Source organism: Paramisgurnus dabryanus, chromosome 17 (assembly GCF_030506205.2).
Source record: "Paramisgurnus dabryanus chromosome 17, PD_genome_1.1, whole genome shotgun sequence".
Classification (NCBI taxonomy): Eukaryota; Metazoa; Chordata; class Actinopteri; order Cypriniformes; family Cobitidae; genus Paramisgurnus; species Paramisgurnus dabryanus.
The window spans coordinates 34,853,274-34,865,529 of NC_133353.1; the positions used below are offsets into that span (position 1 = coordinate 34,853,274).

The following is a 12,256-nucleotide window of genomic DNA, read 5'->3' on the forward strand; positions in this document are numbered from 1 at the left end:
TGCATTAGTTGATGTTTTAATCTCATATATGTACTATGGGAGACCAACATATTACAATAAGGTACTAATTTATTAACAAAATAGACCCTTTTACTGTTTGTACACAATGATGACGTGGCAGCGTATGTGCGCGCATTTAGGCAACGGAAGTATCGTAAGAATCAGCAGTGAAGCAACACAAACAGTAAGTTATTTTAAAAAAGTTGACTTAATCAACATTTTCAACACAGCTACCAGATCCGTGTACTATAGTGGAGTGGATAGAAGACGTTAGCAGATGGCCAAAAATAAAGTTGCCAGATACATATATACGTATATTAGTTTATTATATTTGAGCAACCAAACGCAACAACCAGACAATTTGATGCTGGGAAACCGTTTTAATAAACGTTTTGAGTTGCTACCACGTTAGAACCAATGGGGAATAACACTACTTCCGTTGCCCAAATGCGCGCGCAGGCTATTTGATCACGTGAGCTGTAAAAGGGTCTATAGGTGCTCTTTAAAAATGCACTTTGTGATCAGGAAACGGTAATATTAAGAAACGGTGTAGCAGCCGATCCTGTTCCCCTAGGAATGTTTGTTCCCCATTTTGTACACCCAGCTTTTTTTTTCAGAATATTTATTTTATAGTTTTAATTGTTATAAGCTGTATTAGGTTGTACAAACTCTGTAAATATTCTATACCATCCTAAAAATTTTAAATAAATAAAAACCATGCAGATATTATTAGGTACCTGCGCCTGCGCTGTCGGCAGAAACGCTCGACTGGAAGGGGGAACACAAATTCCAAGGGGAACAGGATCGGCTGCTACAACGGCTATTCCATCTATTGAGTTGTTATGAGATTCAAAACAGCCGAAAGGGTTACCTGTCATTCGGCCTTCAAATCCGTGGCGGAAGAAAGTAGTTCCCCAACAAAGAGGTTTTTAAATAACTCCTTTGTTTTCTATTTTTCTTTTATTAAACATGTACTGTCGAACAAGCATTTATTTAAGCAACTATTTATTATATATGTATATAAATAAATACATTTTATAAACACACACACAATAGATATAAACACTAAGAAAATAAATTTGTAAAAAAATGATCTATCAAACTGTCTGTACCTCACACTCCTGTCAGTAGTTGGCGGGAAGCACCTTTAAGTTTGTTTACCAACCGCCATTTAATCCTAAAAGAAGAAGAAGTGTTGAGCGTCTTCTCTCTCCAGTACATTAGGAGGCGCTGCAGCTCTTTAGTCCGGCGATAAACCCAATAAAGAAAGAAAGAAAGAAAGAGCTCGTGTGTGATGTGTTTGTGTATCTTCGGTTTTTTCCTCTCTTGAGTGTTTTATTGATTGTAAACACGGTCTTGTGTTGAGATGTTGATGATGAGAGATGAGATGTGCTGTAAATCAGTAGGAACTGATCTGTCTATGCTGGATATTGAGGATTTCATCACAGAAATCTCTCAGCTGAAGAAAGAGGTGGCGTTACTGGAGACAAAGTTGAGGTTAAGAGGAGATGAAGGACTGAAGAGAGAGGTTTGTACAGCTTAAACATCATTTACCTGTTTGACAACATCAAATCATTATAATCTTACTCTGTGTGTTGTTAGGATGTGGATTGTTGTGAATCTTCAGTGTATTTGACTGATGGACGTCTGGATTCAGTGTGGATGAGCAGAGATCAGAGCCGCACACCACAGCCACTGCTGGACTCTAAACTCTCTGAAGAGAAATCCAGACACACACAGAACTCAGAGCTCAGTCTCACTTTACTCGATTATACTGAGTCAAAGCCCACAGACACTCAGGACACTACAGTGTGTGACAGTAAACAGAGCTTACAGGAGGATCAAACCTCCACAGAGTCTCTGGATTTTGTCTGTAACGCTGGAGAACATCAACAGATCCTGCAGACCACAATGAAGATGTGTTCAGTTAAACTGGAGGACTGTGGGAACCTGATGGTGGAGATAAAAACAGAACCCACAGCAGATGAATATAAAGATAAACATAGTGATGGTCAGGAGTTTATTATCTCAGGTATGTCTCCTCAATTATTGTTGTATTTTTTAACTGTCATTGGAGTACCTGATTTCTGAAAGTGGGTTTTAAGTCACAAACTTGCTAACCAAAAGACCAAACAATTTATCACGACTAATTGTTTGCAGAATATAAGTTTTTGTTTCACACACATACACGTACGTACATACATACATATATGATGTTAAGACATAACCTGTCAAATGTTACATTATACTACCACACACACACACACACACACACACACACACACACACACACATACGTGTGTGTGTGTGTGTGTGTGTGTGTGTGTATACACTCACCTAAAGGATTATTAGGAACACCTGTTCAATTTCCTATTAATGCAATTATCTATTCCAGTGTTTCCCAATCCTGGTCCTCGAGGCCCCCCTGACAGATTAGCCGTTTCTCAATATGCGTTCTTGTCTGTACTTGCGTTCTTGTGGACTTGTGAAACATCATCAGTCGCGGCCCAAGTACTGTTCACATTCAAAGTTCGCATCAAGCCCAAGTTCACGTAGAATCCCCGGATGTGTTTTTGATCTGCCCATTTTATCGAGGATGCATCAGAGGAGACTTGTGTGGACTTATGACAGCGAAGTTTCCCAGAATGCATTTCGCGTCAGAAGTTCGTTCTTCTGAGTCTGAACTTGCAAGTCCAAACTAGGAAGGACACAAGTCCGTACTTGGTATTGAGAAACGGCTAATGTTTCAGATGTCTCCTTATTTAAAACACCTGATTCAACTAATCAGCCTACTTCAAAAATGGTAAACATGTCTCCCTAACAAGCTGATGAGTTACATCAGGTGTGTTAAATAAGGAGACATCTAAAACTTTCTGGGAGGGGGGCCTCGAGGACCAGGATTGGGAAACACTGATCTAATCAACCAATCACATGGCAGTTGCTTCAATGCATTTAGGGGTGTGGTCCTGGTCAAGACAATCTCCTGAACTCCAAACTTAATGCCAGAATGGGAAAGAGAGGTGATTTAAAGGAGCGGTGAATCAAATACTCAATTTTAACTTTTTTGGCACCAAGCCAGTAAGTATTACGACAGTATTTGGGAGAAATATGACGTCAAAGTAGAATTGAAGCACCTCCCCGAATCCAAATACAATGACCACTTTTGTAGCCCCGCCCACAGCTCCGCATGACACACTTGTGTCTCAACAATCCGTAAATATGTCTTTAAAGATTGCCAAATATAACCAAAATTACTTTTAAATATATTTTTCTGAGATACTTTTATTTTGACGCGGTGATAAGTGAAACATTTAACTTTATTTAAGGTACTGCGTTTCACTATTGCTTTGTTAGAAGAGATCGCTTGATATGTCCTGTTGTAACATCTGGTCCACAGTAGAAATACACAAAGTAAGTGATAAAGAAGGACTTACCAGCCACAATTTAGATTCTGATGCCTGCTTACTGTGTTGTAATTTGTGTGGCAATTTGAGTTTGAAAGGTCAAACACTCAACAAAGCTTTTTAATCCTATAACTGTGGTATGTAACGTTAGGTGTATCTAAGAGCAACCTCACAAGCACAATAGAAATATACAAAGTTATTGATGAGGATTTATCAGCCGCAGTTTAGATTCTGATGCGCGCTTACTGTGTTGTAGACGGTAATTTAGTCACATCTAGTTTAAAGGTTTGTTTCAACTTTACTATACGTATTGTCATTTATGTGTATCATCATTAGCACAAGAGCAACTTTGACTGAAATAACCACTCGTTACAAACCGAGGTATGCAGCAAAGCATTTGTGAAGCCACAACAGGCACAACCTTGAGGCGGATGGGCTACAACAGTAGAAGACCCCACCGGGTACAAATCATCTCCACTACAAATAGGAAGAAGAAGCTACAATTTGCACGAGCTCACCAAATTTGGACAGTTGAAGACTAGAAAAGTGTTGCCTGGTTTGATGAGTCTCGATTTCTGTTGAGTAGGGGTGTGACGGTAATTATATAACCGTGAGACCGACGGTTATAGTTGAACACCGTCATTAGAACTCTATAACCGACAAAATCGTGTTATTAAAATATATAAAAAAATATCATAAAGAATGTTTAAATACTAATTAAAAACAATTGTCAACAGTCTGTTACACGCCCCACCATGTTATCACGTCACGCAATGAAAAATACAGAGCGGAGCAGACACTGACAACGCGCTGACATACAGGAGAGACCAGGGCACTTTTTGGTTACTTTTGAGATTAAACATATTAAACAAAGTCTCACCTTTCAAATCATCTCTTCCTTCTATTTAATTTATAGAATCAAATAAACACGCGGAAAGGCTCCGCCCCGCTTTTCAAGTTCAAATCCTCCCATGTTAATCTACTAACTCTCCTGAAAGCACATTCACTGCTAGTTGTCTTGCTGATAATTGTAAATGAACGTAGAGCAAGTAGCTAATCAGTGTTTAGTTTATTCAAATGCTGGTTTCACATAGCAAGCATGAGCACTGAGCAAGCGCGTATGTGGAGAGCGTTTGCCGCGCGTGGCCATTGTGCTTTTACACCGGCTGCGTTTGCAGCACAAATGGCGCAGTTTAATAACAGTATAACAATCTCAAGTTCACATTACTTTATTTTACATGCATTTATGAGCAAAACCTCTTCAAGACGCTTTTTAATCCAATGTTTTCGTGCTGTTCTGGTCCGTGTAATGACAGATATAGACAGAATTATAGACATTAAAAGCCCATGGCACAAATCTGTTTCTCTGAAGATTATTAAGATAATGATAGATAGAGGATTCATTTATGCTGGGCAGAGAGTGACAGCGCAGTTTTCTGGCAATAGTGTGTTTTTTAAATATTTAATTGCTTTCTGTTAAATTTCTCAAAGTCATTACTGTTTAAAACACACTTGGCATCACATTCATGATTTTATGGTAAAATGACACTTTCGCGTCAATCCACAAGCATTTAAACAAGCAAACCCCCCCCCAGACGGTTATGTGACGAACCGTCACATTTGACTCACGTCATCACCAATTCTGAAACCGATTGTTTCTGGCCATGTCCCTTTATGACCACCATGTACCCATCCTCTGATGTCTACTTCTTATGTCACAAAGCTCAAATCATTTCAAATTGGTTTCTTGAACATGACATTAAGTTCACTGTACTAAAATGGCCCCCACAGTCACCAGATCTTCTCAACCCAATAGAGCATCTTTGAGATGTAGTGGAACGGGAGCTTCGTGCCCTTGATGTGCATCCCACAAATCTCCATCAACTGCAAGATGCTATTCCATCAATATGGGCCAACATTTCTAAAGAATTCTTTCAGGACCTTGTTGAATCAATGCCACCTAGGATTAAGGCAGTTCTGAAGGTGAAAAGAGGTTAAACACAGCATTAGTATGGTGTTCCTAATAATCCTTTCGACGCACACACGCGCACGCACGCACACACACACACGCACACACACACATGCACACACAATGTCAAGAATTTGCAGATTCCTCAAAGTAAAATGAAATACATGATGCTGTGCCAAAGACAAACTTTCCTTAAATATCCAGATAGAACAAAGCATATAGGAATTTGGTGCTGATTGGTTGTTGTAAACTCGGGGCTGTACTTAATTTGTATTCAGTGGGTGATTGGTTTATTTCTAAGATGGGAGGTGTCAATCAACATTGAGTGAAGTTTGCTTAATGTATTGTTACACTTTTAACATTGAATTCTTGTTGTCATATGAATGTGACTGTTGTACCACTTGCAGTAAGGTATTGATACCAAACATGATGAAATGCAGGTTGTTTGTGTATGTAGAATGTAGCATTTCATATACAGTTTGCTCTGAGAGAATAAGTAGCCGTATGTATGACTGCCTGGAGGTGTGATCTTTAAAAAACAAATGTGGTCTCTGTTGGAAGTCCACTGTGAATCATAGAGAGTTGTTTTCCCGAGCACTCACTGTGCACCCGTGCTGTGTTCTTTGGGGAGGAGCTATCTTTATTCAGGAAATTAACCTTACACCCTTTTGTGTGAATATAGAAAAAGATTCAGAATCTCAATTCATCTTTCTTTGTGTAAATAAAAGTGAAAAGAGAATTTAATTGTATCTGTTTCTTTCAGACGTGAAGAGTGAATCATGTTGTGATGGAGAAATAACGTCCTCAACACCAGAAGAGCGACTGACAGCACAAACTCAAGAGAAGAAACTTCATTCAGAAGAGCAAAGAGAGACGAAGAAGAAGCCGTTTAACTGTGAACAATGTGGGAAGGATTTTGATTTCTTATTTCAGCTGAAAAGCCACATGAAGGGACACAGTGGTGAAAAACCTTTCCACTGCAATGATTGTGACAATTACTACGGCAGCAAAAAAAGTCTTAGTTTGCATAAGAGAATTCACAAAGAGAAACCGTACGAGTGTCCTCACTGTGACAAGACATTCAACTACCAATCCAATATGAAGAAACATGTGCGTTTACACACCAGTGAGAGACCGTATCAGTGCAGTCAATGTGGAAAAACCTTCACACAGTCATGCACTTTAAAGTCACACGAAAAAACACATGAGAGAGTTCACACAGGAGAGAAACGTTATGTCTGCAGTGTTTGTGGGAAGAGTTTTAATCAGCATAAAAATTTAGTGAAACACCAGAGAACTCATACAGGTGAAAAACCTTACAAATGTTCTCAGTGTGACAAGACGTTTACTCAGTCAGGTTACTTAAAAATCCATGAGAGAATTCACACTGGAGAGAGACCTTATCACTGCAGTGTTTGTGGGAAGAGTTTTAAACAACGTGAACATTTAGTGACACACCAGAGAACTCATACAGGTGAAAAACCTTTCAAATGCTCTCAGTGTGACAAGACGTTTACTCGTTCAAGTTCCTCAAAAATCCACGAGAGGATTCACACAGGAGAGAAACCTCACCACTGCAGTGTTTGTGGGAAGAGTTTTAATCAGCATAAAAATTTAGTGAGACACCAGAGAACTCATACAGGTAAAAAACCTTACAAATGCTCTCAGTGTGACAAGACATTTACTACATCAAGATCCTTAAAAGTCCACGAGAGAATTCATTCTGGAGAAAAACCTTATGCCTGCTCTCAGTGTGGTAAGAGCTTCTCTAATCCAGGTTCTTTGAGTGTTCATCAGAGAGTTCACACTGGAGCGAAGAAACCTCATCACTGCAGTGTTTGTGGGAAGAGTTTTAATCGGCGTCAAAGTTTAGTGAGACACCAGAGAACTCATACAGGTGAAAAACCTTACAAATGCTCTCAATGTGAGAAGACGTTTACTACATCAAGATCCTTAAAAGTACACGATAGACTTCACACTGGAGTTAAACCTTACGTCTGCTCTTACTGTGGAAAAAGCTTCTTTGATCCATCTAATTTCAGTGTTCATCAGAGAGTTCACACTGGAGCGAAGAAACCTCATCACTGCAGTATTTGTGGGAAGAGTTTTAATCGGCGTCAATGTTTAATGAGACACCAGAGAACTCATACAGGTGAAAAACCTTACAAATGCTCTCAATGTGACAAGACGTTTGCTTGGTTGGGTTCCTTTAAAAACCATGAGAGACTTCATTCTTCATCTTCTCTGATCAATCTCATTTCATAGTTTATTAAAGAGTTCACACGAGAGCGAAACTTTACCTGTGCAGTGTTTGTGAGAAGAGTTTTAAAGGAGTCGTATGACCCGATTTCAGGTTTTCCTTTGTTTTTAGAATGTTAAAAGATTTCTGTGCATAAAGAAGATCTATAAACTTGCAAAGTTAAAGTTTTAATCCCAAAAAGATCTTCTTTTTAAAAGTGAAGCCTCACCAACGCCTTCATAAGCGGCTTGTTCAAACACACCCCTACAGTTGGACGTCATACTGAAATTTGCATAACACCGCCCTAATGTACACGCAAAGATAGAGGCTGTAAGGTTCATTCACATTGTAGTATTGTTGCCAGGTCCGGTTCTAGATATTTGGAGCCCCCCCCACACCCCTCTAATTTTCAGAATAATCTGAGAAGTGTTTTTGTACCCTGTAAGAGATCATTTAAGCACTACAGTGATTAAACATGTTTTCCCCATTACTTTTCTGTTTTATCAAGTCAACAAATTAAATGTATGTAAAAATTTGATATATAAACACTAAGACAAGAAATTTGTAAATAAATGATCTATCAAACTGTTAGGAGCAATATTATGAAGCTACAGACCCCCGCCCAGAGACCCGTATTCTCAGAGCCCTCGTTTTTCGAGACAGCTTGACAAGAAACGTGAGTATCGTCAGTTTCATTAAGCGAATCATACTCTTTCGAATTGTTTTTTAATCAAACTACTTTAGCCCATCGATACAATAGTAAATTTAATATTTGTAAAGATAGATTGTAACAAAATTTGAGCAGATAATGTATGTTTTTCGCCTTTTTTCCCCGAAAATGTTTAAATACGTTAGCTTTTAACCTTAGACTTTTTGTAGACAAGCCATTGTAAAAATTCGATTACAATTAGTTGACATTAAAGTAGACCAATTAAATACATTAAGGGGCGGTTTTTCGGACAGGGATTAACTAAAATAAATATAAGAGCTGCCCAAACTGAAAACAACTTGCACTGACATGTATTAAAATACATCAGTGGCTATTGCTTGGCCTCAAAATGTATACAAGTAGACTAATGCTTTTAATAAGGCATGTTTGATCAAACTAGTTATATTTTCTAATTAAACTAAGGCCTACCCTGCTAAAAAAACAGCAAGACCAGCATATGTTATGTTTTGGTGCTGGTTTGCTAGTGAACACCAGCTAAACCAGCATCAGCACCAGCATTAGCACCAGCTAAACCAGCACCAAACCAGCATCCCATGCTGGTCATACCAGCAAGACCAGCATATTTTGTGTTTTGGTGCTGCTATGCTGGTGACCACCAGCTAAACCAGCATAGACCAGTATAATTCCCATGCTGGTTTTGATGCTGTTCTTTTCAGCAGGGTAGTGACTAGTAGTCCTGTCTTAAACTAATCTCTGTTCGGGAAACCACCCCAAAGTGTGTTAATATCAAAGAATGTCATCATTAATTATTTAATCAGATTTACAGTTTGACCTTTTTTTAATTACCGGACCTTTTCTCCTAAAACTATACATTTATTTAATTAATGCAGGAGTAATTATTTTACTTTATATAATTTATGTAGACTACTTAAATGAGTTCTTAAAAAAGTAAGTATTAAAATGAATCAATATCAATTTAACTGTGATATAAATTTGTTGCCAGCTATTTACAACTCATACAATTGACTAATAATCAAATTTACTATGCCTACACTATTTATTAACCAGCCTATGGTATAATTATGTGAGCTAGAATGTGTCATTTGGCCTTTTTTGAGCAGTGAGCAGCAGTGTGCTATTCTTTTTCAATACCTCAAAGCTCTGCTTTATAAATCTAAAACTCAACTGAACTTCAAGAATGAAGTGGAGTTTATTTGTAGTTTTCTTTGTCCTGAAGTAGGCCCAAACACGTTTGTCAATTGGATTGTTTCTATTGTTTTCATACATGCAATGTTTTTATATTAATTAATTGATGTATTAATTTATATGGACAGGCCATCATTCATGGCCTATGTGAAATGCAGGCATTATCCTGGCAGGAAGCTGAGCAGGTGTTCCTCCGTGGCCCTTTGTTGGGGAAAATGATTTTATTATCATTTATAGATGTGTTTCTTTTTAATTTTCTCTGTAATAGAAAACAAACTATGTGTTGCATTCTTTCTTTTAGCCACATAGATAGGAGAAGAGCACAAGCTGTACTTTGTGGTTTTGACACCTTTACCCCTTAAAGTTCAGGGTGATGGAAAGTTTTGTTTATCTATTTAGAACACAGCTTTTACCTATAGTCTAGTTTAAAGATGTTTTTAGGTGTGTGTGTGTGTTACATTCATGACGTATGTTGTCTTGCACTTATCTTTTTTTTGGGTGTCAACCCATCTAATAAAAAGAGCTTGCAGACAAAGAATCGGAGAGAGACAGCTTGAGTATTTCTTGATGAGAAATCTCTCTGGTTCCTTCCCTCGCTAGTGATTTAAACCTGCATTCTCTTAATTATTCTTAAGGTAATTTGAATAAACCTAACACCCTTCTTATCACTCTAGGGATGCTTGTTATTTGCATTTGCAAAAAATGGTATTTGTTATCAGTGTTGGGGGTAACGCATTACAAGTAACTTGCATTACGTAATAATATTACTTTTCTGAAGTAACGAGTAAAGTAACGCATTACTTTTTAAATGTACTCAAGTTACTTTTTTAGTTTAATTAATTTGATTAAAAAATATGTACTGAATTAAACTAAACGTATGCACTCTCTGCACCTGTGTGGAAACAGTTTGAGTCAGAAATTGAGATGGCAGGCCAGAGCTTAACATTTTTGTGATGAAATATGAAATTTCTGAATGCAAAACTTTTCAGTCATAAAAACACCTTCAAGGCCTGAAAGAGATCAAGCTTTAGCCAAGAAAAAGTAACGCAAAAGTAACTAAAAGTAACGTAAGCATTACTTTCCATGAAAAGTAACAGAGTTTTTTGGCACATGCATTAAGCAGGGATCGCAAATATTTATTTGGATAACTTTAAATAAAACGGGATTTGCATCCTATTATTTTCAATGCCACTTGGATAAGGGTGTTATGCGATCTTCCAAACAGCAGGGGGCGGTGTCTCGAAAAACGAGGGGTCTGAGAATGCGGGTCTCTGGGCGGGGGTCTGTTGCTGCAGGCACCGAGTTAGGAGAGGGTCCTATTTGTACCCCACACTCCTTGTCAGTAGTTGGCGGGAACACTGTCTATGGGCGGGAAGCACCTTCAAGTTTGTTTACCAACCGCCATTAAATCCTAAAAGAAGAAGAAGTGTTGAGCGTCTTCTCTCTCCAGTACATTAGGAGGCTGTCAGTACCCGATCCGTGCCGCCTGCCCGAACTGTTTTGAGCTTGCGCATAATTATGCGCATGCGCAGAAGCTCTACGTGTTTTACGACAGTTTACGACCCTACCTGATCTGTTCTACGCATGCGCGACAACCGGAGTTTAAAAATAGTGAAGAAATGCGTCATATAACAACACTGGCGAACATATGGAGGCTAAGGTAAGTGACGGAAATGTTCGTTTAAAAGTTTTTAATGCAGATATACAGGCTTCTTTATGCATAAACAAGAAGGTCACTAAGACATAATATACAGTATTTCATATCAGCATGTAGTTAGCTAGCCTAGGTGGCTGGTTAGGCTTACAATGAAATGCAGTGTGTCCGGTTAACGTTACCTGAAAACTTTGAGTGTTTAAACTTACATTTATTTGATGGTGTATTGGCCCTGACTATATTCATGTGACATGTAAACCACAATCCTTGTTGATACCAGAGGTGGACACTACTTAAGTATTTTACTTTCTACATAAAAGTATTCCTTTTTTTAATCAGTGTTTTACTATATTTTTACTCCACTACATTTCATAATTTCAAGTTTTTGGTTTCCCTACTGAAAATCCAGCTAAAACCAGCATAAGCTGGTAGCTGTTTTTGCTGGTTTAAGCTGGTCAGGCTGTTAGACAGCTGACCCACCAGCTTTGCCAGGCTGGGAGGACCAGCTTAAACCAGCTACTGCCACCTTAAAGCTTATGCTGGTTTTAGCTGGATTTTCCAGTAGGGTTGTGTTTTAATCTCTATCTTTTTATGTTTATCTAATTTATTTTTATTGTTTCGTCATGTCATCTTTGTTTTAATCCCTTTCATTGTCTGTGCATGTCACATTAAAAATGTACAATGTAAATAAAGTTGATTTAATTTGATTTAGTCTTTCATCATTATAGCTATGTGTTAACATTGTAGCAGCATATGGTGAGTCAAGATATCTTTTTTTTTTAGTAATTTGTATAAAGGACCAACATGGACCAGTATTTATTTCATGCTGCCCTTCGGCAGTACCTACTAAGTGGGATGTCGATGTCGCGGTTGACTGGAAGAGAGTCATGCGGGTGGCCAACCACTTCGTTGTAGATGGTAAGTTAGTTGAGATAACATTGGACAGACAGACAAACAGACCAGTAAATCAATAAATTAATCAATCATCTCTTTTTCAGACAATCATCTTTTGTATACTATTATTTTCTTTTCAGTGTTTTACATCTGCTCTTGGTTGTTTCCATTTAATGAATCTCGCACTGCATACTATTGTTTGCTTTGTGACAAATTAAAT

General features: G+C 38.1%; 1 pseudogene; it reads left to right on the forward strand.

Annotated features, from left to right (window-relative positions):
* The first annotated feature begins 1,268 nt into the window (after positions 1-1,268).
* The window catches only part of LOC135749104 (uncharacterized), a 29,582-nt pseudogene continuing 18,594 nt past the window's right edge, over positions 1,269-12,256 (forward strand).